The 27,554-nt window shown below is 32.5% G+C and overlaps 1 protein-coding gene and 1 long non-coding RNA gene across 2 annotated transcripts in view; both read right to left on the bottom strand.

The window, feature by feature from the left end:
• The window catches only part of LOC145678876 (uncharacterized), a 133,639-nt gene extending 122,185 nt beyond the window's left edge, over positions 1 to 11,454 (bottom strand). Inside the window, exon 1 of the long non-coding RNA XR_014130476.1 lies at positions 10,846 to 11,454. This is a non-coding gene — a long non-coding RNA (uncharacterized LOC145678876). The remainder of the gene's footprint in view (positions 1 to 10,845) is intronic.
• A 6,688-nt stretch (positions 11,455 to 18,142) lies between these two features.
• LOC145679637 (uncharacterized) overlaps positions 18,143 to 27,554 on the bottom strand; it is a 327,953-nt gene continuing 318,541 nt past the window's right edge. The window contains exon 7 of the mRNA XM_081750212.1: positions 18,143 to 23,375. The gene's annotated coding sequence lies outside the window, so the exon portion shown is untranslated. The remainder of the gene's footprint in view (positions 23,376 to 27,554) is intronic.

The following is a 27,554-nucleotide window of genomic DNA, read 5'->3' as shown; positions in this document are numbered from 1 at the left end:
CCGCTCGATACATACAGAGGCTAGGACATGAAAAAGTCGTACAGAACATGAAACAATTATCAGTGTTATAGATGGCACTGTGGAATGATGGTATGGTCCATTTCCAAACATAAGATAATGGAGAGAATACTACCTCGAGAGAGGAAATTTAATTAGTATATTAATTATTGTGGAAAGACCTTAACCATTTGATAACAGTCCAGATTGAAATACATATGTAAATTTCTATATGAAAATTAAAATTTGATGCTATTTCGTAACTACTCTACGTATTACTAAACTGCTTCAATGATTGAAACAACTATACAATTCTACTTTAAATTTTAGTGATCTGTTTTGTGAGCTTTCAGATATTGAAGAAACAGTTTGAATCCAAGACTGTACATCTTTTTTTTTCTGCTCGGTCTATAGTTCAATGGTGCATTTACACCGTTGTAGCACCTTCTGTACTTGGTTTTCCTATGCACAAAGTTGTGTATACCTTGGAGAAATGGAAAAGTTTATAACAAAATTTCGGGGGAAAAATGTGACTTAAGAGTCTTCATCCCGGCGAAATTAAAATACCGCTAATTTTACAGTAATTATGTGATATCTTCAAATAGATAAAAGATAATCGAAATGTGGAACAAGAGCGCCCTAGACAATATTATTTTACATAAGAAACCGTTATCACGACTCACTTATCTGCTTTCGATTTCGAGCCATTTTGAAAATCGGCATTTATTTTCGCGTTTCTAAACAGCTGAAAACGGAAAGCCATTATGGGACTTGTGATAACGGTACCTCACGCAAAATAATATTGTCTAGGGCGCTCTTGTTCCATATTTCAATTATCTTTTATCTATTTGAAGATATCACATAATTACTGTAAAATCAGCGGTATTTTAATTTCACCGGGATGAAGACTCTTAAGTCCTTTCTGCAATCTTGCTTCAATTGACCTTTTAAACTAATTCTATCCAGGCAACCTAAGGTAACATTCTATACTTGGGGGTTAACAGACGTCCGTATTTACCACGACAAGGCTTTGTCATGGCATCAGTGCTTATTTGTTGAAAATTGGGGGGGGGGGGCGGAAAGTCTCTGTTCTTCATCTAAAAATGATATTTACATAATCTTATACTTCAACGACCGCCTCTTATACTTCCAATTGTGCTCAAGCGTGTTATTTCAAGTTCAAAGATTTCACGTGTGTTTAGGAGTGTTAATTTAACTTCAAAGATTCCACATGTGATTAGGAGTGTTATTTCAACTTCAAAGATTTCACATGTGTTTAGAAGTGTTATTTCAACTTCAAAGATTTCACATGTGTTTAGGAGTGTTAATTTAACTTCAAAGATTCCACATGTGATTAGGAGTGTTATTTCAACTTCAAAGATTTCACATGTGATTAGGAGTGTTATTTCAAGTTCAAAGATTTCACATGTGATTAGGAGTGTTATTTCAACTTCAAAGATTTCACATGTGATTAGGAGTGTTATTTCAACTTCAAAGATTTCACATGTGATTAGGAGTGTTATTTCAACTTCAAAGATTCCACATGTGATTAGGAGTGTTATTTCAAGTTCAAAGATTTCACATGTGATTAGGAGTGTTATTTCAACTTCAAAGATTTCACATGTGATTAGGAGTGTTATTTCAAGTTCAAAGATTTCACATGTGATTAGGAGTGTTATTTCAACTTCAAAGATTCCACATGTGATTAGGAGTGTTATTTCAAGTTCAAAGATTTCACGTGTGTTTAGGAGTGTTATTTCAACTTCAAAGATTTCACATGTGTTTAGGAGTGTTATTTCAATTTCAGAGATTTCACAGAAATGTTATTTCAACTTGTGCTCAGAAGTGTTATTTCAATTTTAAAAATTTCACATGTGCTCAGGAGTCATATTTCAACTTTGAAAATTTCACATGTGCTCAGGAGTCGTATTTCAAATTCAAAGATTTCACATGTGCTTAGGAATGTTAATTTAACTTCAAGATTTTACATGTAGTCAGTTTTATCATTGCCTTTTAGCAGAAAAAAAAAAAAGATTTGCTGAAAAAAATATCTCGTCGGAAGAGTACAAACAAGTATCCTGCAAGTGAGATTACTGGATTTAATATTGCACGTACCAACTGTATGTTGATGATTTCATGTATTGCTAATGTATTATTTTTGTCAATTTTGCTGGATAAATCTAGTTTTGGTAGTTTCATACACCTGTGCTGGTTTTTGAAGCCAATTGCCGCTGCTTTTCACTCATCAGCATGTGGTAACCCTAACTGTACCGAAAGCGACAGGAATTAAGGCAAAATACAATTTCTTGAATGATAATGGGTACAAAACTCAACTGAAAGAATGGAAACAGATTACCGTGGATCAGTGGTAGAATCCTCACCTCTGGTATGAGGAGTTTCTTGTTCGGTTCCAGACTATGTGAGTTTGTGAACAATATAGAATTTGTGCATTTTCTCAGGATTCTCCCGTTTCCTTCCACAACCTCATTCTACCAATTCTTTCTTTAGCCTAACGAGTATAAGCGTGAAACGTCAACGATGTCATTTCATTTTTTTCTTTTCTTTCTCCCTTTTCGATTGGAATCCACTAATCTAATCTGTTTACCAGAATGTTAACGCAGACACGAGACACTTTGTAAGTGAAGTTGTACGGACACGAACTAATAAGAGTGACCCAAACTTCCAAAAGCGTAGAAAGGTACTCTTCTAATAGTTGTTTTAGGGTTTAGTGTCCCGTTCAGCACCCAGGCTATATGAGAAGTAGGATTTGAATCAATAAGATCCCGCCGCGAATTAAACCCGGATCTCCCGTGCTGGAGACGAGTATGCCATACTATGCACTAGAAATGTATGTATCTTTTAAATTTTACTACAAAATAAATTGTTATATACAGTGGTGCCCCCCCCTCTTATGTCCATGACGCACCTTCCCCCCAATTGTCTACCCGTAGGTGTTCTTCCATGAAAAAATCTTCTTTTCGATTAATTTTTACACTCCCTCAAAGATATTTATACAGATTTTTAACCCCCCCAAATATTTCAATGACGCACTTTGCGTCATAGCCCCCCTTGTGGGCACCCCTGTTATATACGCTGCGTCCCCAAAATTATCCTAATATAAAAGTTGATTTTCCTCTAATGATTTCTTTTTATGTTTACATATGAACCAAACGAATCACTGGCATGACTGGGCCCTTTTTGGATCTGAATTGTTCCAACGCCATCTGTTAGGGGCCAGCTGAACTACGTTTGGCCTAGCGATGAAAACGTGAACAGGGCGTTGCGCAGCCCTGTCTCTAACAGGCGTATCAGTTTTCTGGACCTAATGGCTGCAATGTATTTTATTCACATAACTCCCCACTTTGCCTCACGACACTGGGTGGACGCCGAAAATTAGGAAGTACGCTTTAATCACTAGACTACGGAGCCTCTCTTCTGTTTTGCATGGGGTTCCGGGTTCAAACCCTGCTCCCACCAAGTAACCCTTGTAGTGGATAAACACCGTGTGCATGGGTTTTCTCGGAGTTCTCCCGTTTCCTTCCACTTTCTTCATTCCACCATTTCATTCATTTCTCATCATCACTGTCTCTTTTAGCCTAACCGGCATAACTGTGGGACGTAAAACTCAAAAATTTCATTTCCTCCTTTTTGTTTACAGATTAATTTGTTATAGCTATTAACCATTCCTACACTTTTCTGTGATTTAAATTGAGTCTACATAGTAGATCAACTTAATGAATGCACTTTGTTGTGATGCCTGTAATCTGTCCTCCCGGGAAACTTACTACAAAGTCCGAATTCCCTTCAGAGAAGCACGTAACACATATACCTTTTTCATGTAGTACGACCTAGACTTTCAATAGTTGAACGTTCTCTGTTCTACAGGCTTTCTAAATTATACAACGAAATGTCACATACACCCATAGATTTATTTAATTCTGAAACTGCATATAACTCCGCAATACGACGTCATTTTAGTGGATAAAGTTTAGCCAGCTCTTGCCAACTTTTCTTGTTATCACTTACATGTTATTTTGTTATCATTATTACTATTGTCATTATTATTATTATTATTATTATTATTATTATTATTATTATGTTATTATCTCTTAGATTTGTTAGATATTCTAGTATAAACTGGCATTCAGCCGTATCTCAAATCACTTTTGTAAAATAAATAAAATCTAAAAGAGCAATTAAGATAAATGTAAAGAGTTGCTTGTCTATAATAAATGGCAGGACATTTATCTCCTTTGCAAAGAGCGACAATATTCAAAATAATTCAATTAAATAGACATTCAATACATCAATATTTAAACGTTGTCCCAAAAACAAATCAAGTCGTTAATTAGATTATAATATATTGCATTTTTTAAAAAATAGTTTTGTTTCATGCTTCATAGAGTGGTTAATTGTTCACAGAAGGGCTGATATTAGCTTTTTATTTCCCACTGGAAGAATAAACAGTGGGCTCTTATTTGGTTAAGTATGAAAATCTACAAGATGTTCAAAATTTGCACATGACAGCCTTTAAGGTCATTTCTTACAACCTAGTTAAAATTTAGCGTAAGCCACACGCAGTTCTAATCATAATAATAGCGTATTTAAGATTTCGCAGCCTTTTTCTTAAAGTGTGCTACAGGTAAATTTGAACAGTAACACTTTTAGTAATCCTTGAAAACATATTTAGCATATAGTCGTTTAACACAGTGATATTCAACTGGGCGTGCGCGTACCAGTGTGGTACGTAATCCTAAAATAAGCATATTTCCAAAATTTATTGAATGATCATAGTTGAAGAAAATTTTTCAATTTCCCATATTTTTTTTTCGGATATGTAGTTTATCTCCCTGTAAATAGTCTTTTGATTGCTACACTGATTGTTGTTTTATTGGGTCTCTATTTGTCTCCCTTTTTGATCAACAGAACATGTGCACATTTTGATTTATTTCTTTTAAACAGCTTCAGGGATATACAAGTGGATGGCGAACTGTGGCTAGGGGTACGCGAGAAAATATGGTTGAATAGCACTGGTTTAACAAACCATTTGGTATTATATAAAAACTTACAGTAAGAAATTTAATATGAATAGGCTAATATTTTTATCATTAAACATGGGAGTTAAGAGGCCTCATCCCGGCGATATTAAAATACCGCTAATTTTACAGTAATTATGTGATATCTTCAAATAGATAAAAGATAATCAAAATGTGGAACAAGAACGCCCTAGACAATATCACTTTACATGGGATACCGTTATCACGACTTACTTATCTGCTTTCAATTTCGACCCATTTTGAAAATCGGCATTTTTTTTTTTCGCGTTTCTAGACGGCTGAAAACGGAAAGCCACTAGGTGACTTCTGACAACGGTACCTCACGCAAAATAATATTGTCTAGGGCGCTTTTGTTGCACATTTCAATTATCTTTTATCTATTTGTAGATATCACATAATTAATGTAAAATTAGCGGTATTTTAATTTCGCCGGGATGAGGCCTCTTGAGAATACACATGAAAAAATAAATATGCAATGTTCAGAGAAAATATTTTAAATATGTTGATCTTCCATAGAATAGTAGAATAGAAACTGTGGTTTTATTCAATTTATATATATATATATATATATATATATATATATATATATATATATATATATATATATATATATATATATATATATATATATATATATATATATATATATATATATATAGTTGTGTCAATAATATTTTCTTGATCTTTACGTATTTCATTTCAAACATTGATACTAAAGTAATTTTCATAAGGAAACGATAATTATTGAATATCAGAAATCTTTATGAACATTCTTCACGAAACAACCATAATATGGCATAGCACTACTCTTAAACCGGGTCCATCTTGTATAAATAATAAAATCTAGGAGCAATATAGTACTGTGCCAAAATTTTCAATCCGCTAAATTCATTTATTTTTTTTTTTTTTTAATTTATTCCGTAGCTTACGCTGAAATTTATTCAAACTTGAACTTTAGTACTAAGAAGAAATGTGGAACCATCCTTTTTTAATATTTCCCGAGCAAAAAATTAAAACTCTTATTGATGGAATCTTTTCAAAACTTAATTCTTATTCATGTCAAAACCATTCAAATGTGGCAAAGCACCCTATCTTGCCCTTCACCGCCGAGCTATTCAATTATAGTTGGCAAACTTACTAACAAGGGGGTGAGCATAGTTGGGACTCACGTCCAAGTGGTCCCGGGTTCAATTCCCGGCCAGTGCTTCCCGAATTTCGGCGTCCGTGAGGCAAACTGAGGAATCACGTCAATAAAAGACGTGATGGCCACTAGATTTAAAAACCTTCAGATACGCTTGTTAAGAGACAGGATGACGTGTGTTCTTCGCTACGCTGGACGCAGTTCAACCAATCGCTGACAGATGGCGTTGCAGCGGCTCCGGCCCTCGAATGGGCTGTTACGCCAAGTGGGTAAACTTACTAAAATTTATTATTAAAAAGCATGTGTATAAATGTCTTACATTCTGTATAATAATGCTCTATATTAATGAATATCTATTGTAATCAGATTGTTAAATTGGCAAAAGAGTTTATTATTAAAGTTGCCGACTGTATGTTCAATGAAAGAAGAGACAAAATATTTTTTTTTTTTAAATACACAAACTATTATTTGATTAATTATTCAACTGCTCCCATCTATTTGTAACATCCAACGTTTTACACGTACTTCAAACTATAGGTTTTTCATTCGCTCTGTGGAAATGGAAACCTGAACCATGTTACAGTATATTCTATTATATATTGTGATGATTTTAAAAAGAGAAAACAAAAGTTATTTTCTTAATTTTTAAAATATTCATCATTTGTTGGTGTCCAATATGAAATTTAACCTAGCATTCTTTATTGCAGGTTTTTCTTATACTCCAAATAATAATTCGAATATTTTGTCGTTCCTTTAGTGTCGAATATATTTTTTTTTATTTCTGTGGCATGAACAATATAAGTGGAAAAATATAGAAGTTTGTCAAATAGCTATAAATATATTTTAATCTGAAGTATTTGAATGTATATTGTATATCATGGCATAACTTTAAAATTTAGCCACCGTCAATACTACTATATAAGGTGTTGGTCAGTGATTATACATTTTATATTAGTTCTTGGTCATTCCAAAATTGTATTAAATTTAGTTTTAGTTTCGAAACATAGGCAAGGGTGCCGATCTGGGGGACCGAGGCCCCCCCAAAGCTCATGTGGGCCCCTACATCATATTTATGAATATACAATATTTGGCATAATTTGAATGCAATTTGTGTTAAAATCCTCATATATGCCTTCTGCATCTGAATGCCCCCCCCCCCCAAATTTACAGAGAAATCGGCGCCCTTGAACGTAGGTCAACTTGTAAAATTTTAGATTTGAGTTAAATTGGAATTGCTCATGATTAATTGAAATTATTATAAGTACTTGTATTATGTGCATGCAGTATCTTATGGTTGATCTACAGTCTAGTACTTTTTGAGGAACGCATTTCTTAATACATTTCATTCATTCTATCACTTAATGATTGTAATAATTCGAATTCCCTCTTCCTCTAATATTCATGAGCATGTGATAACAGTCTTCATTGAGTTTACGTTTTTTTTTTTGTGCCGGTGTCAAATTACATCTTGTGGCAAATTAAAATTGTATATGTGTCAAATTACAGCGATATATCACAAGCAATATGGAAAAGCAAAATGAGTTATTATTATTATTATTATTATTATTATTATTATTATTATTATACACTTAAATTAAAACCAACCGTATTCATTGTGGTAATGTGTCGCTGTAATTAAACAAAGATGCTAAAATAGTAATTTTTTCTGTACTTTTAAAAATTTATTTTTACATTTTAGGAAATCTAAAATACGAAAAATGTAATAAATTATTGTATTTTTAATATCCGAACTTCACCAAAATATAGAGAGATCAGAATTAGGATTTTTGTTTTCGATTAGAGATTTGTATCTGACCAGAACAAACTGAAGCATAATTTAATTCTTTTATGCATTTTTTAAAAATAAATTATTATATTTAGTTTTTAGAGAATTTTAAAAATAATTTTAATGGCATAAATGCAATATTTTTTCCAATATTTTATCGTGTATTAAAATCCTATTCTTAAAAATTACTACGTAACAGAATGGTCACTTTCTTTGATATGTTCTACTATTGTCAATTTTAACCAGTCATGGAACGAACACTCAAATTACGTTGCGATTAAAAATATGTCAAAAAGAGTTCGACTGTTTCGCAACGTAATAATTTCTTTTTTTTTATCATCAATAACAGATCACTACAATACAAGATTATTTTTTTTATTAGTTCAAATTTTATTCCTATTTTTAAACAATTTACATACTTTCGATCAAAATTTGTTGAACAGAGAATATGTATAATGTATAAATTACACAATATTGGAGTAATGAGCTATGTTAGTCTTTTCCTAGACACACTAATTTCATAATAATTTACTACATTCACTTTTATGTTAAATATAGTATTCCTTTCGAAATTAAGCTGAAAAACATGTACGAAATCATTGTTGTGCTTTGCTATGGTATTATTTTGAAAATTGTAAATTAAAAGTTGTAAGTTCTGATCAAGTACTAGTTAAGTTAGATATTTGTTCATATAATTATGACAATTGTGTGGATTCATTTGTACATTTTATTTTTGAAGGGAAGAATTTATGCCGTGTTTATGATTATAATATGTTCTCGATGGTCGTTTCGGCAGTTACTTTAGTAGTTTCCTCAGAGGAATGTTAACATATTAAACCCTCACTCTTGTGGCTTCTATAGCAATGATCTTTTAAAGAAATCAACAAATAATATTACTGTAAAAATATAAAGACCTTTACTACAATTAACATTGAAACTTTAATATAATTATGTATCCTTGAGGAAGGTAACAGGTAGTTACCGAAACGATTGTGAAGAATACTTATAATCAATCTTAAGTAAGCAATTATACTGCTCCTAACAGAAATAATTCTAAAAGCAATGTTAATCAAAATAATTAAACTAAATTCTTCTTAACTAGAAACAAAAATCGCTGAGTAAATCAACGTTTATTTAAGGTTGGTTTAAAGGGACAAGTTTTGCCGATAGATGGCACTACAGTCTTCGTATCTCTCCCATGTATTTTTTCACCTTTCATGAAAATTTACAATGTCTTACAAATTTCAACCTAGAGACTTCAAATTTTTAGAAAAAGAACTTCATAACCTATTAAAGAGATCAATCCGTGCCGATTTTTTATTTAAAATTTTCTTCATTGTTGAAATCGCTTGATTGTTGAAATGGATACCCAAACCTTTAACAATGGAACTGTTACAACAGTGAAGAAAATTCTAAATAAAAAAATCGGCACGGATTGATCCCTTTAATAGGTTATGAAATTCCTTCTCTAAAAATTTGAAGTCTCTAGGTTGAAATTTATAAGAGAAATTGTAAATTTTCGTGAAAGGTAAAAAATACATGGGAGAGATACGAAGACTGTAGGGACATCTATCGGCAAAACTTGTCCCTTTACACTAACCTTAAAAATGATAAATATGTAAGAGTTTCGCCAATTATCTGAACATATTGGCTTCATCAGATACTGTCTGCTAGATATGAACCCGTTATTTATTGGATTAACTCCGGTGCCGACAAACAGAATTGGCAAATGGAAGGAGAGGAGGAAAGTTGAAATATCTAAGACAGTATATGTTGAAACCAATATATTCAGTTAGTTGGCAAAACTCTTACACATTTATTATTTTTAAATAAATGTTGCTTAGATCAATGCCTTGTGTTTCTAGTTTGAAGTTATTTAAGATAGTAAAGCTAGTATGCGAACCAGTTATAATTCTTAAAAAATAAATTTTCGAAAGTTTGGATGTTTATGTCTGTAACCATATAGTGTTTAATATTTGTACATAAATAGAACTATTATTAATAACACTGTGTACATAATAAGTAAAACTTCTATATTTCAAATTTATGATTATAGTCCGAAGTATATATTTTGATTGGTTGAAACAAAATTGTCAAATAAACTAACAACCACCATGATGCAAAATTACAAAATCAAATCCTAGCGGTAAAATTACTTCTTAAAGAGGCCCCATCACGTCGAAATTAAAATACTGCTAATTTTATAGTAATTCTATGATATCTTCACATAGATAAAGGATAATCAAAAAGGCGGAACAAGAGCTCGCTAGACAATATTATTTTACATAAGATACCGTTATCACGACTCACTTATCTGCTTTCGTTTTCCAGTTATTTAAAAAAAATCGGCATTTATTTTCGCGTTTCTAAGTGGCAGACTCGTGATAACGGTACCTCATGGAAAATAATATTGTCTAGGGCGCTCTTGTTCCACATTTCGTTTGTCTTTTACAAATTTGAAGATATCACATAATTACTGTAAAATTAACGGTATTTTAATTTCGCAGTGATTAAGCCTCTTAAGAACGTGAAACACACAAAAAAGTACCACTACAACTAAATAAGATGAATTTGGTTCCAACTTTTTAAGTGAAATATATATAATTTACTTGTTACGATAATATAGTACCATAAGTAATTTACTGTACTAGTAAAATAAATCAGCACACTCCTGTAGAATCATTGTAAATTGTCGCTGATGTCTGTTAGCAATTGCTATATGATAATTTATTGTTTCTTTGTAGTATTTATAATTTAGAATTTATAAAAGAAAATCCTTTATAGAAGTTTCACTGACTTAAAATACTAAAAGAAATAAGTAACAATGTATGTAATTGCTTATTAATGAAAAGATATGGACATACCGATCGAAATTGGCCCAGGCTTGTTGACTGTTTAGAAAGCAAATCCAAAAAATGTGTTGTTTCTATCACTAAACTAAGAGGCAAACTGAAGTATCTCTTTGGATTTTGTATCTTTCTGCACCCCGTTTTACCTTCTTCCCCCTCCTCACCTTTCTCTGTGTATTTTTAAGAGAAACGATAGTATCTCTTTTGTTATTTCTGAAGCCAGTATCTTCTGCAAACTTACGAGATTTCACTTTTTGGGAAAAAGAGTCTGTGATTGGAGAATGTCCACATCTTTTCAACCATATTACGTTTTTGTTGGTCGCCTCAAGTTTAAAGAAAAACCTTCCTCCATCCTCTTTTGAAGCGTCCAAACAAGAAAGAATGGACCAAGGAAGATAATAAAAAAAGAGAAAGTTGGAGAAACGTTTCAGAAAGAAGAACCAAAGATAAAAAGGGTTACCTCAGGCAGGACACCAATCTCCAACGTCCTCTGTCCATTCTTGGTACATTATGGTGAAAAACATGGCTGATAAAAAACCCTTCAGAGAATATCGCCGTTGTTACAGAATGAAAGATGGCGCCGTGATGATGGTCTCCGATGACGTCAATCTTCGCAGATGTTGCTAGGTGTTGCCTCCTGTTACGTATACTGAAGGTATACCGGAAAAGAACACGCTCAGGATACATTCAGTATACGTACAGGGGGTTTTACATGACTCGCCGATGAGGTACGAACCAGCGATATCCATCCTTTGCACATCCTGAAGACAAACAAAAGGAGCACCGTTTCTCTTCCCGTCTTGGTGGTGACGATGATGATGATGATGATAACTTATGTTCATAAGTTATTGTTGTTGTACTCATCCTAAACAAAGAAGCACAAATAAAAAAAGAAAGAAAAAGATCTACTGTGTCCTCGAGGTACTTGTTTTTGTGTGGAGTTACATTGTACAACCATCTTGGCTGTCTGCATTGAATAAATCTTTTTATTTTTTTATTTCCTCAAGTTTTCTTGGACAATTTCCAGCTCCTGTTGTGTATGTGTGTGTGTGGGAGACATTTTCAAGTTTTATGTAAGAATCCTCCCATGTGACGTGTCCTCAATGTCAAAAGAATAGCAACGCTTCACTTTTTTTTTTTTTTCATTTCTTTTCTTCAATTTTATTTCTGCCCGTTTATGACACAACCCTTTTTCCCTAAGTTCCCTCCATAAACCCCTTCCTTTTCTTTTCTTGTATCCTTCCGTATTTTGAGGTCAAAACACTCAAAAAGCAACATTTCTTTCTTTTGTACTGAAAGGGGTTCCAGACACAAAATAACTTCTTTTTTTTACACAAGAGGACTGGAGTAACGAGAAAGAAAAATCCCTTTGAGTACCTGCAATAAACCCTCCCCCCCGCTGTCAGTAGTGTGTGCGAACGGGGAAGATCCACAGAGTGAGACAGACATCTTGACCCAAATTCTGCACGGACAAACCGACAGTTTCTTATTGATGTGAGTGTATGTATGTGTGTGTTCTAAAGATCTAGTTATAAAACACTAGTAAGAAGATTTAAAAGAATACACATACAAACATTGACATATTTTTACCTCACAGATAAACAGTTTTATCAAACACATAATATTAAGCTAATGTAACAGATATTTATTTGATTGCTAACACAAATGAATATCCTTTCTCTAGATAAAACTTTTTCAAACACTACGAACTGAAAATCAGACAGATTTTTTTTTTTTATTATAATGACTAAGTACTATTTAAGTCTATTCAGTCAGTGTGCTATAATATTTTAAATTCTCAATTTTAGTGTCCATAAAATACTATAATCCAAAACATCCAAGTGTCATTGAGGAATTATCTAACATTTGCTGAACAGTATGATAGAAAGTTACAATCAATTAGCGACGAAAAAATTAAATTTCATAATTAACTTACAATGTACGAATACACAATTAGCTAACACTGTATGTATCAAGTAACTTACGTTGTAACAAACTTATTAACTTGGGACGCGCAAAGTTACAATTAATTTATGATATACAATGCCCAATTATCTTTTATATTGTACATAACCTGAAACTGCCTTACGACGTTTGTAATTAACTGTCAACGCATAAGGTACATTAAAGTTATGACATGCTTAAGACACAATTATGTTGTAACTTCGACACGGACTTTGTACGTTTTTAATTGAACTTTGTACCTTATAAGTTAACTGCAATTTCGTACGTTCTTATCTAATTGCGACTTCGAACTTCGTTCATTAATTCACTTGCCGTATGTCGTAAGTAAATTACGTAAGTTTTAACGTAATTTACTTAACAACATACGAAAAGTGAATTAATGAACGACGTTCAAAGTCGCAATTACAAAAGGATGTACGAAATTGCAGTTAACTTACAACGTACGAAGTACAATTAACTGTCGACATTCTCAATTGCCACCAGCTAACTTACGACGTGAGACAATTTATTTCCAGCATACGAACTCAAATATTAAATTAAAATTTACGAAGTCGCAATTAAGTTACAAAGTTCAAAGTCACAATTAAATTATAACACACAGAGTCCAAGTAACTTAAGACTTCGAAGTCAACATTAACTTACAAACTTGTTGCAAAATAGTTATAATAAAAAATGGTAATCTAGAATAATACCTATCTTAGGTTATAGCAATTATGTTTATATCATAGAATTTGTTTATTTGAAAAGTGTGAAAAATAAAGATATATATATTCAAACTGCTTGATCCATTTCGAGGTTAGAAAAATTACCAAAGGGGGTTTATTTATGCTGGCGAGTCTACAATTCAAAAATCACAAAACTTATTTTTTAAGAAAAGCGGCTATCTTAATAGCGTTTATCCCCTTCTTTACTTTTTAGAAATGAAAAATTAATAGTTTTTACTTTAACGTCCCATGATTATGCCCTTTAGGATAGGGAGGACGGATGATAATGGAAATGAATAATTGTGAAATTCAATATTTTGTGCTCTTCTACCGAGTGCACGAGCACCAAAGGCACCTGCTCTAGCCACTACACCAGTGGGTACAATTCCTTACCTTTTGAGAAGTATACATCGCAAAGAAATACATATAGATATTAATGCTAAGTTACATTATAGGCTTAAGAACTCGTCGTAAGAAACATCTGAAGGTGTGTCACTGAAGTATACTAAAACATGCCAGTGCATCTTGTCTGTACTAAATTAATCCACGATTGTTGTAAAAACAATACAGCATCTTAATATTTTGTTGGTTATCCCAGGCTCGGAGCCAGCCCCAAAATTTAGGGGGGGGGCGGTAGAAGTTAGGGAGGCCCGACCCAATCATATTATACTTCATCACCATATTATAGTTCATTTGCAAGCCTACCGTGAAATTTTATAGGGGCCAGCCAAAGTTTAGGGGGACGCGGTCCCCTTGCCCCCCCGTGGATACGGGCCTGGGTTATCCTATGTAATGCAGAAATTTTTTTCTGTCGTTTTGGGCAAACTAAAGATAGATCCAATTCTTAGCATCAGGATATATGAATCAAAGCTAGAAGTAAACTATATTTAGTATCATGAAACATAACAGAATCTTCCAACATTAGAACGATAAAGTGTCCAATTAATCAATTTTTCTTTCAAAAGCCAATTACCCCAATTTCCAATTTTATAAATTGTATATTTCCTGTCCTGTCCAAAGGATGGTTTCTTCAAGCTTTATTTCTGGTTTAAAATTCTAGAAAATAATTGGTACAAAATTTAATTAAGTTTCTAGTTCAATGCTTTTGCTCCATAGGACATTTAAAGTGAACGAGTGTCACAATTGGTGGAATGAGAATGTGGAATAGAAACGGGAGAACACTGTGAAAACTCATAGACAAGTTTTGTCCACCACAAACTCACAAGGACAAAACAACAAAGTGTGACAAATGAGGATAAAGTGAATAACCTAGGCATGGGTGTAATATATTAGAAGGAAAGAAGAGGAAAAAAATATAGCTGGAAACAGGGGCGTACGCAAGGGAAGAGGTTCGGGCCTTCCTTCCATTGATCAAGACATGGAAAACTAAATATTTACTATATTAAGACATAATACAAAAATCACACTTGTTGTGAAAAAACTTGATATTAATTGCTTGAACACCTCTTGATCAAATTCTGCCTACGCCACTGACTGGAAGTGCTTGATATTACTACCCTTACAAGATTGTGACTAATATCGAACAACTTGAAATATGAAGATATCCAACGGTATAAAGAGCTGAAATCTAGTTTTTGGAAAGAAAAAAAAAAAGTCGTAAGGAAAGAGAACTACAGAAACGACAAAAGCACAAGCTGATAACCAGATTTAATGCTAGTAATTAACTTGAGATGTCACTCGTATAAGAAGTGCTCTCGAGATAAAGTATTATTTGAAAATCCTTTGGAGAAAAGACTATTGGGTGGACCAAGATTTATACAAAATTGAACTTTAGAAAAGCAAATAATAATAACTATAATAGGATTAGTGTAACATACAGTATACTCTATAATACAAGCTTTTCCTCCTGCACGAAGTAACGCTCAAGTTATTTATGACATGGGCAGGTACAAATTTTAAATGCAATCAACTTTCGCATTAACTTTAGATTTGCTTACAATGTATAAGACATATATATTTAAACAGTATTGTATTGATTTAAAACTACTTTCTAGCGAAGTGTATCGTACCATGCAAGTGAAACACATGTTCCATCTTAATGAAATTAGTGCTTAATAATTCCTCTTCGAAGCTCTAACATTCTGAAAGCAATACACAATCTCTCGTTGACGTCATCTGAAACTATATGAAACAAAGTTTCTTGCAAAACATGTTTTTTCTTTATCATTATAACCACAGAAAGTAATCTTTTAAAATAAAGACCGTTAGATTATATTGATATAATGAGAAACATTTAACATTAAGGTTTCACAGGCATTCATTTAATGTACCTATTCTAATGTTCTTTTCTTTTCTTTTTTTCTTTTTTTTTTTTAAGAAAGTGCTTTCATATATTTTTTGTTGTTTCTTAAATCATATCTGGGTCACAGATACTAACATTTAGTATTCGTGTGAAAATTTAGTGAAATCTCCATTTTTAAAAAACTTTTCTTTCTTACGGAAAATTGATACAAAATACAGGGTGTCTCAAAAGTCCCCTGTCATAGGGTAACCCTATTATTATCAGTTACAATAAAATGTAAGAGGGGAAGCCGTCATGTTTTCAATCTAACGTGAAGGATTTTTTTTTTTTAAATCGGACGAGCCGTTTGGACTGTATACTCTTTATGCGCCCAATTTTAAATGAAAATGCGACGTTGCCATTTACCTGGGGCTGAGGGAGGGAAGGACGGGACGGGACGGGAGGTTAATAAATTTTGTAAGAGTATCGTGAATGGAGGCATGTTTGAAACAGGAGCTGGCAATCGACACGTAAACATAACAGACAGTAACTTCATTCACTGATGTTGTGGATCCAGGTAAATGGCAACGTTGCATTTTCATTTAACATTGAGTGCATAAAGAGTATACAGTCCAAACGGCTCGTCGGATTAAAAAAAAATAAAGAAAATCCTTACTTTAGATTGAAAACGTCATATTTGGAGACGGTTTTTCCTCTTACATTTTGTTGTAACTCTGATAACAGAGTTATCCTATGTCAGGAGACTTTTGAAATGCCCTGTAAATAAATAAGTTTCTACCTAGATTTAATTCAATTTTGTGATATTCAAAGCGAACAAACTAGCATTTCCCAAAGATAACAAAAAAAGCTTATTAGCAAATATTGATGTAAATAATTATTCTAATTTAATTACACTCTCGCAATAGTCTATATACAATGGTGGTGAAATATTGATAAGTAACCCAATCACGCAGCCTTATTTTTTTTAAAAATGTTTAAGTTCTTTTCTTGCTTTGACTCCTCTGTCCATAGTATTTTGAAAAACATATATATGTTTAACTTGACACTTCAAATTGTTTCATTACAAAGTGGATGGACATTATTACTAAACAATCCTGTACGTTTTTATCATGCATAAATAGATTAACAAAGTTCTAATTAACACCACAAGGAATTTGATTTTGGAATGAACCAAATTAGGTGATTTTTTGTAAGTTTCGTCGAGGAACACACAGATACCATTAAAAAAAAATCTGAACATTGGAGCGTAGCTTATATTAACTTAATTAAGATTTGCTTATCCGTCTTGAAGTTAGATAAGGTACGCTTATGTTAACGAATGTTAGGAAAATTTCGCTTATGGATGCTAAAGTTGGCTTACATTATTACCTAATGGTACCTACATTTACGCAAGATAAGCTTATAATTATCAAAGTACAAATAGTGGATTCTTAGTTTCACTTAAATCAGTTGTAAGTAGCTTAGGCTAACTTTGTTGTAATTGTAAGATTCTTAATTCACCTTCTTATTTAAGCTAAGGTAGTAATTCTAAGTTGAATTAACATATGACACACTCAAGTAAGCCAAATTAAGCGAAAAATAGAATAAGTTATGCTAAAATAAGCAAAGATAACTGACGTAATGATAAGTTAAACTAAGACCATAAAAACGTAAAACAAATTTCTTAGGGCGAAACGAGACGTTAAACTTCAATCAATCACTTAAATTTACGTTAAACTTTAATAAATCCATTGAAGTTACGTTAAACTTCAATCAATCAATAAATTAAAGTTCGGTTAAATTTTAATCAATCATTTAAAGCTGCGTTAAACTCCAATCAATTAATTAAAATTACGTTAAACTTCAATCAGTCAATTAAAGTTGCTTTAAATTTCAGTAAATTAATTAAAGTTACGTTAAACACCATTCAATCAATCAAAATTAATTACGAAAATTTATACTTTTCATCGCAAATATTTTTAAAAATTTCATACCATGAATTCCAGTGAAATCGAAAACAGAATGCTATATGCAAGTAACACTAAAACTATAACCATATCATTGTACTACAACACTAAAACATCTTTGAGCACTACAAGCATGCATATAAAAACGATTGTGGCTGCTTAACTTGTTTCCAATATTTTTTTAAAATTGATAGTTCACACTCGCAAACAATAATTTTATACAAAAAAACAAATTAACTATTGAAAGTAGTTGTTATGGAAACATTCCTTAACCTTTATCACTATTGTTAACCCATCTGTTGTCTTAATAACATTACAGTAACAATGCATAAATTATACTTGATACAACATGATTGATATTTTTGTGAAAGGGACTGTGCAATATACAACATACATAAATTACAAAAAGTAGTGTAAACTTCCTTTTTGATATATATATATGTATATATGTTCATTCTTTACGACTTAATTTATTGTAAACACACTCATTTTACAGTTGTCCGATTTTATTGACTTCTAAAATTCTCCATAGAAGCGGTTAATTTATTATAACATTAGATCCAGTAAAGAAGCCTGACCACTGTGAAATTAAAATACAGCTAATTTTGCAGTAATTATCTGATATATTCAACTAGATAAAAGATAATCGAAATGTGAAACAAGAGCGCGCTCGAAATCGAAAGCAGATAAGTGAGTCGTGATAATTTCGATTATCTTTTATCTATTTGAAGATATAATTGCTGTAAAATTAGCGGTATTTTAATTTCGCCGTGAAACTAAAGATGTTCCTTAGGGACCAGATTCTTTATTATTACTGTTGATCAATTTCACTTGTGTACTATGATATTTTGTACATTTTCTTATATATCAATCCAAAATATGTCTTTTCTTCGCTGTTGTTTGTATGAAAAAGAAGTTGTTAATCAATTTTGTGATTTTCTTATGACAAAATATGAACAGATGTTTTCTGCTTAACGTGTAAGAAATGCCTTAATAAGAAATTAACAGGTGTTAATGCACACAAAACTTTATGTAATTTATTTTTGTATTATGAGTAATATATTTTATGTATGCGTATTGTATAATATTCTGTATATTAAATTTAAGTGCCAGCCATTACTATGATGCATCTAATTTAATAACACCATGAATTTATATTATCTTTTCTAAGTTCAACAGAAATTTTAATTAATTACAGTCACGTAGAGATCGTTTTGTGGTTAATGGTTAGCACACTCGTCTTCGGAGTGAGAAATTTGGGTTCGATTGCCGGGAGAAGTTTATGTGCTTTACATCCCGCGTTAAGCTGTAGGTTCACGTCTCTTATAGACTCGGTGCTGAAAATGAATGTTATTGTTGGATGGTGATAATAGTGAATTAAAACTTTTATCCGAATGTTGCGCGATTGCTAAACAATCTTCATGAAAAAAGGGCTAATAGTAATTTAATTGCTACAAATGTAGGAAATGTTAAATAAAGTAATATAGCAGTGGAACAGGCGATTTTAAAAACGTTATTACACGAAAATGATGAAATTTATGTGTGTGTAACAAGTTGGAATACAAACTACACATGGAACCATTTATTTATTTGTGAATGTAAATCACCGAACATTATCTGTGTAGTACAAAATAAAACAAAAATCAGTATTGCACCACAAAAGAAACATTCACAATGGTTCTTTTCTTCAATAGTAAGAGTTTTCTTGAGTCTGTATGTCAGTCAAAGAACTGAAACGTCGCATTCGCGAAAAAGTTTCGAGAATTCAACTAGATAGAGTAACGAGTAACCTTAGTGAAAAAAACTAGAGAAAACCCACGCGTACGATCTTATCCACTATAGACTCACGTGGACAGGAATCGAACCAGGGACCTCGCACCAAAGATGAGCGAGCACTCTATCACACTGAGCCACTGTTCCCTCATAGTCTACGTGTCACGCCCCTAAATTCTCCTAACAGTTCAACCCCCAAACTTTCTTAAAGTGTTTTGAATTTCAGTATCCCTTCTCTGTCAGAAATTTATTTTATAAAGGTACACCCAAAGAGTAAAAGCTATCAACTACACCAGCTTGGTCGAAACGACATACATTTTAAACGTCATAAAAATTAGTTTATAATTTTTTCCTCGAAAAGTACGCATAATAATCTTTAGGAACCTCATTTTGTTGACATCAATGAGATTTATTAATGGGCAGAAAAAATCCGTTAAACACTAAAAGTATTGTAATTATTATTATTATTATTATTATTATTATTATTATTATTATTATTATTATTATTATTATTATTATTATTATATTATTGTCTTAAATTATTAAATGTAAGACTTGCTTTTAACTGGTTAGATCAAACGTTAAAGATGTACAAGCCCTCACATTAACCATTTTCACCAACATTAATTTCTCAAGACACACGGGATGTACGGTAATTGAAGTCAAAAAGAACATAAATGAAGGGTAAGGGGAAAACTAAAAAGGGGTGGGGAAGATAATTCACAACATCATCATTAGCACTACGAAACGTCATTACAGAGTCCAAAAACTGTGTCAAGGTACCAATTAGTGCGTCGTAATCTAGCAATGGCCGTCATCATAAACAACATATGAAGTTAACTTTTGTGGTAAGTGATGTGTGAGTACGCTTTTTGCACTTTAACAAGTATTTTACACGAAACTACATTATATGCCCGCAAGCATACGTGTGTGTATATATCCACAGAGAAAGATCTTAAAGATGATATTCATTAACAGAGTCAAGCAACACCTTCGTTATTACGCTAATGTCCGCTTTAATGGCAATGGAAGAAGGTCTCTGGAAACTAGGAAGTTAAGGTGATTCTCAAGGCGTAGACAGTTACAACGCTTGCAACGAGATGGCACAATCTTTGATTTAAAAGAAAAAAAAAACTAATTCTACAGACAATACCATAAACATTCCACTCATTCTTCTATTAAAACTTGGGTACAAACTTCTTCTTCTTCTTCTTCTTTTTTTTTTTTTTTTTTTTTTTGATAGCAGACACTCGTCTTCGATACCCCAAAGGAAAACTAATCTATTGATAAAATTACTTGTAATTGTAATATTGCCAAAATAAAAAAAAAATTGTTTTATTGGCTTCTAAACTTTATAATTATTATTATTTGTCAATCAAAGGCCAGCTTCCTTGTGGGTTTTATCTTCTGTCAGGATTGAGGTTTTCTAGTTCTGTTATTGTTATTGGGTATTAAGAGGCCCAATCACGGCAAAATTAAAATACCGCTAATTTTACAGTAATTATGTAATATCTTCAAATAGATTAAAGGTAATCGAAATAAGGAACAAGAGCTGGATAATATTATCTTATATATGATATACTGTTATCACGACTCACTTATCTGCTTTCGATTTCCAGCCATTTAGAAAATCGGCATTTATTTTCGCGTTCTTAGATGGTTGTAAACGGAAAGCTACTAGGTGACTCGTGATAACGGTACCTCATGCAAAATAATATTGTCTAGGCCGCTCTTGTTCCACATTTTGATTATCTCTTATCTATTTGAAGATATCACATAATTACTGTAAAACTAGCGGTATTTTAATTTCGCAGTGATTAGACCTCGTAACTCATTTATCTAAATATCAGTAAGTTCTAAAAACCTCACCTCTGAAAAAGGGCAAAATCGTCGGAAGGGAGAAGGCGAAAAAAAAAAGTTGTTTGTAAAAAATTCAGAAGCCAGCAATCCTGAGAGTTACAGCGCGAAAGAACTTGAAACATAACTATTTCCGCTTATTAAAATGAAACGGAACTACTTCTGTTAACAGCAATAAAATATTTCTTAGAAAATGTTACACAGCAGAAATATCTAACAATTTTGTATGATAATGATGCCATTTATACATTATTTTATTCAATTTAGAGCGAAAATTCGTTAAAAACACACAAGAACTTATTTAAAAGGTTTCCATTTCCAAAACTTGAAGTCAGCAATCAAGATAAATTAAGTACGTTGAATACCTACTAGATGTATATTGTAACATTTTGCAGATTCTTTTAAAATAATAATAGTAATAAAAATACTTTTGCCGTATATTAAAAATTGACATCCCAAATTTTGGATGCGAATTTCTCCACTAGTTTCGGATGACGTATGAAACAGAAATACACCTTCCTGATTAGTGTACATTTATCTAGCTGCTCAAGGACGCATATATCACCCTTACCATGAATGTTTTACATAATTGGTATATATTTTTTAAAAAAATGTATATAAATATTCACCATTAAGTAATAAATCGGATGTTTTACTGTAGTAGGCAAACACAAGGCACACCGTTTATGCCTTGTGTTCATTAACATGAATTATTCTATTTATTGTAAACTAAACTTAAGTGGTACCTCTTAAGGAAATATACATACTAAGCATATGAAAATATTAATCAACAATAAATCTTCTTTATACCTAGGTATTTTACACTGAGTAAAACTGAATTTCTTCTATTGCTTCCTTTTTTTTTTTTACTTTGTACTCATATTGTCAAACGAAACACAACACACTGAGCACGGCTATGTGATAAAAATATAGAAAAACATAAACGCGTAACAGTTTCGACATACTAATTGTGCCTTCATCAGACTTCCATTCCTCGTGGCTACTTGACAGTATGGAAACATGGCCTGAAAGAATAGTTACAGGACATTTTCCGAAACTGAGGAGGAAAATAGACAATTGCAAATATAAGAGGTGACCAACTTCCAAGTAAACAGGAGTGAAATTCTGATGAAGACACAGTTAGTGTGTTGAAACCGTTACGTGTTTGTGATTTTATCTATTTCTATCACATAGCCTTGCTCAGTGTATTGTTGCATTTTAAACATATTTGGCGCTTAATTGTTGCACCAACAGAGAATGCGTGTCTCGATAGCAGTCATGCTATCATTCCGAACATATTCACTAATGTAATTTAGTATAATTATATTCTAGTTGATAAAAGTATTACATCATATACTTTTTTTTGATTTACCCAACACTGTCAATGCACATGGAACTTATTTGTAACACAAATAACAATCCTACTATATATTTATTTCATTTAAAAGAATAACTGATTCATTCATATCTTATATAAAGAAAATAAATTACGTAAACGTAACTTTGTGGTAAAAATAAAAATGAATGCCACGAAACAAGATGATAAATTCTGACTCTTTAGTTTATATTTCTGTATGGAATTCATGAAGATGTTTAGAAAGAAATAAAATATTAGCACAACATACGCGTCACCTGTAAAGATAAATTTCAAGAACACTAAAATAGAACACCAGAATGTTTATACATTTATAAACCATTGCATAGAATGTGAAGAGAGGACTGTTTTTAATATCTATTATAGAACTATTTCGTCATGCTTCAGTAATAATTATGAATTATTTTCAGATAATATTGAAAAAAATGAAAAAAGGTACGAAATGAAATATTTTTCATTGTTTACGGTTATGAATTAACTGGTTCTTGCTGAAGCCGATGTCTAGCTTAACTGCTTACTAAAAATCAACAAAATACAATTAACAAAATAACGAAGACCGTTGAGCTCCAATTCTGACTGAACTCTAATTAATATTCAGATGTGCTGCCTTCTGGTAACAAGATGATGTAGCAGATGTATTGCTGTCACACAACGATGGTGATCTGAAAGAGAAAGAAAACACACATTATTTGAAATATTTAATTGGATTACATCGAAAGAATTAGTTATTTAACTCTTTGCGGCCATTTTCCGTTTCTCCAACTTTGCCTGAACATAAGTTTTTTTTTTTTTTTTTTTTTTTTTTTTTTTTTTTTTTTTTTTTTTTTACAAATTATGAACAGGTTTCAGGTGCCAAATTACATGTTGTCGCAAAAAGCATGTCGAGCGTGATTCGACATCAAACTGGGAATGAGATAAACTAAGTGTCAAGTCTCAGTCGCCAAAGGACCGCAAAGGGTTAACATTAAAATTGCGAGAGTAACACTCTTTATCTTACTTTCTTCACAGAACAGAAAGAAAGAACAAAAATAAATAAATAAAATTTCAGGCCTATATGTATACTTCTTAACTTATGATAAAGGAAAAAGTTGGCCATATTTATCTAAGTGAATGAATACCACGTGAGTGTACGCTTTTGTGCAAGTCAGTGGCGAAATAAAACACTGACCATGTGGACCAGATAAAGTCTCAAGAGGTGCCCATCAATCTATAACGTACCGTCTTAAGGTGAGTTTAATAGAACTCTCGACAACAATGTATTTTGTAGGGACCTCCAATATTTGCAGCAATTCAATCAAATTTAACTAATGTATTTTGTAAGGAGCGCCAATATTCGCATCAATCCAATCAATGTATTTTGTAAGAAGCGCCAATAATCGCAACAATTCAATCAAATTCAACCAATGTATTTTCTAGGGAGTAACACTATCAGCAACAATTGAAGTTGTGACTTCCATAACCGCACAAGTCCAGCTGAAGAGATATTGAGAAACTCAATAAAAAACTGAATTTTTGTTGGAAATGTGAAATTGGAAATCAGACTTTTTTCATACTTACTCTTTGTCGAATAACACATGTCACTAAGTATGAAAAAAGGTCTGATTTCCAATTTCACATTTCCAACAAATATTCAGTTTTTATTGAGTTTCTCAATATCTCTTCCAATGGTTATGGAAGTCACGGCTTCAATTCAAACAACCAGACGAATCTGTGTAGTTTGAAACGTTTCGTTCATTGTTGAGGATGTTTCATTTTTTAGAGCGTGTTTCTGAAGAACAAAATTAAAAGTGCTCTCAACGTTGAATAAATTAAAATAATTTTAAAAATTGGAGGAAATGCACCCTGAACACGAATTTTGAATATTGATATTTTAAAATTTGATTTAATTATTTTAAATATTATCGCTCCTTATAGAATACATTGGAAAGGTACAGGAAGCTGCTGTCATTTACTGGCAATAAGCAAACCTTTCCAACTAAATACTTTCTTGACATACCTATCCGAAAAGCAATACCTGATTTTAAACTTACTCAAAAATGTTGAACGTTCAACCCCGTCCCAGTGTATATGGCTTTGGTTAAAACTTGTTTTTGTATGCATTATCCATTCAACTTTTTTGCAAAATGTTAGTTACTGGTTTGAACATTTTAAGTAATTTTCATTTCGAGCTCACTTACATTTTGAACGATGCACTTCGCGTTATAATCCCTCCTTGCTAGTACCCCTTAGCCTCCTTGTTATAGTGGTTTCCAGTGGCGTACACAGAGGGGATTGAGAGTTTTAACTCCCTCTGAAAAGATATGACTTGTAAGCTGGACCAGTTTTGACCAAATTCTGTGTATGACACTAGTGATGACTTTTTTTCTTCCATATATCTAGTTCACGAACCAAAGGTTCACTCCAATGCAGTTTTAATGATTGGAAATAACAGTGTGTTAAAAACGAATAAAGCTGTCAGCTTTCTACACTGTGAATAACTCTTTGGTCGATAATGCGCCCTAAGTATTGTTTGTAGTCGACAAACCGACACCTTACCAAACAAATAACGCAATGATACTTTGAACATATACTTAATTCACTTTCTTTTTTCTCATCTGTTAATGCAGGACTGTTTTAATGAATGTCGGATTTATTTTTTTTACGTAATTTGTCAGCAGCGAGGCCAAACAGGAAAAGACACGTTGCAAAGTAGGTTTTGCAACCACCTTAATGTGTTAGGTGCTCTTCTACCGGAAATCTAACCCGGGACATCGTGCACTGTTGTCAGAAGCCCTATCCACTAGAATAGTGTGGAGGGCTGAACGGATTTGGCAGAAAATGTAATAAAGATGATGACAATGCTTTATCTTACAATCTGTTTTTATCACTTAAAAAGAAATAACGTTTGTTGTTCTATTTACTGTTTTACGTATGGCAGTTTTGTAAATTAAACACGTCCAGGAATTTGGTTTAGGTTTTGAAAGTACAGAAAATACATTATGTCAAAATAGTGTTATGAGATCTTTGAAGGAAAGCATGTTTAAATATTTCGAAGTACTGCATATCTGGATGATACTTTAATGGTAGAATGATGGAATTTTGTGTACATTCTTTGTACAAAAAAACTGGTCATTTAACTCTCCTTAAAATGCCCTATATACTTTCCTATTATTGCTTAGGCAATATTAATTAGAACTGCACTTTTGTTAATATAGGCAGGATAGATTTCTCACCTCATGTGCAAGAGGTTTCTAGTTCTATCACAGACTATGCAAGTCTTTACTGGAAAATATAGTGTCTGAGGGTTTTATTGGGGATTTCCTGTTTCTATCTAAATCTTTTCCCCACTAATTCTTCCGTACATTTGAGCTCCTTCGTGGCTAAGCGGTTAGCGTACGCGCCTTTGACGTGGCAGTCCCGAGTTCGATTCCCGGCGGGAGTTCATGTGGTTCGGATTCCACGTTCATCAGTAGGTCCACGTCTTACATAGCCTCGCTGCTGAACGGGACGTTAAACTCAAAATCAACTCAACTCTTCCGTATATTTTCATAACAGTTAAAGCTATTAAACTTGTTTAGTAAAACAATTTTGTCGTAGAACGTAAAGCTTAATAGCTCTATAAACAATTCGTTGGAACTAGAGGTCGTCCACCTATTTGCACTTCTTTTCTATCAAGTGACCGATTGTCATTGATCCTTGAATAGGGTTTTCATTTGAGAATGCAATAATTAAATGTTTTCTCGTGTTATAAAAGCAATCGGTTGAATCCAATCAAACTCAACCAGTGTATTTTGTAGGGAACAACAAAACACTATTATGATGTATGGATGTCCCACAGGAGATGAAGGGCTCAAGAAAGAAAACCATTTTTTTTAAAAAAAAAGTTTTTCTAAGGGTTTTAAAAATATTTCAAGTGTAGTGGAGTAACAATATGTTCCAGCTTGGTTTTCCTTTTCTAACAAGAGAAAACATTTAATTATCGCATTCTCAAATGAAAACCCTATTCAAGAATCAAAGAAAATCTGCCATTCCACAAAGTAGAAAAAGTGCAAATCGTTGAAGGCACTGTAGTTCCAACGATTTGTTAATAGAGCTATTTTTAAGCCTTTCCTGGTATCATCGGCGTTATAAACACCTTTCATTATTCTTCACCAACAACTTTCAAACAAGCTGAGCTACTACAACATGGTATTCAGTTCGATAAACTAAAATGACAAATTCGTTTCGAAATAACTGACAAAATAATAGTACCAATAGTACGAAAATAATAGTATATTGTCTAGTACCCATTTTTGTTCCTGAGAATGCATGCTTTCATCCCTCACCACATTCTCCGAAAAAATTAGTAGGGATACGCCCTCGCTATATCCTGTGCTTCAGGATATTTAATATAACCGTTAACAAGGAGAGTTTCCAACACTGGATATGTTTCTACTAAATAATACTAAACGGGTATTATTATTATTATTATTATTATTATTATTATTATTATTATTAATAATAATAATAATAATAATAATAATAATAATAATAATCTAGAAATATATATTACCCAGGCTTGGAAGGTCAAAGTCGGTTGCGATTTGAGTCTTTTTTTCAGGCCCGTATCCATAGGGGTCTAGGGGGCCGGGTCCCCTAAATTTTTGCTAGCCCCCTAAAATATTCACGATAGGCTTGCAGATGAACTATAGTATGGTGATAAACTTTAATATGGTTGGATCGGACCCCCCTAACTTCTACCAGCATACCCGGCTACCGGCCTGTCTTTTTTGTTGATTTTGTTTCGTTTTAAATACCCATTTACAATGTAATAATTATGTATTCATATCCATTTCCTTGTTTCGCTTCTATGTTCATTCGTT

The sequence above is a fragment of the Thermobia domestica genome, chromosome 2 (genome assembly GCF_964235325.1).
Source record: "Thermobia domestica chromosome 2, izTheDome1.hap1.1, whole genome shotgun sequence".
NCBI classification, from domain to species: Eukaryota; Metazoa; Arthropoda; class Insecta; order Zygentoma; family Lepismatidae; genus Thermobia; species Thermobia domestica.
This window is presented reverse-complemented; position numbering and strand designations above follow the sequence as displayed.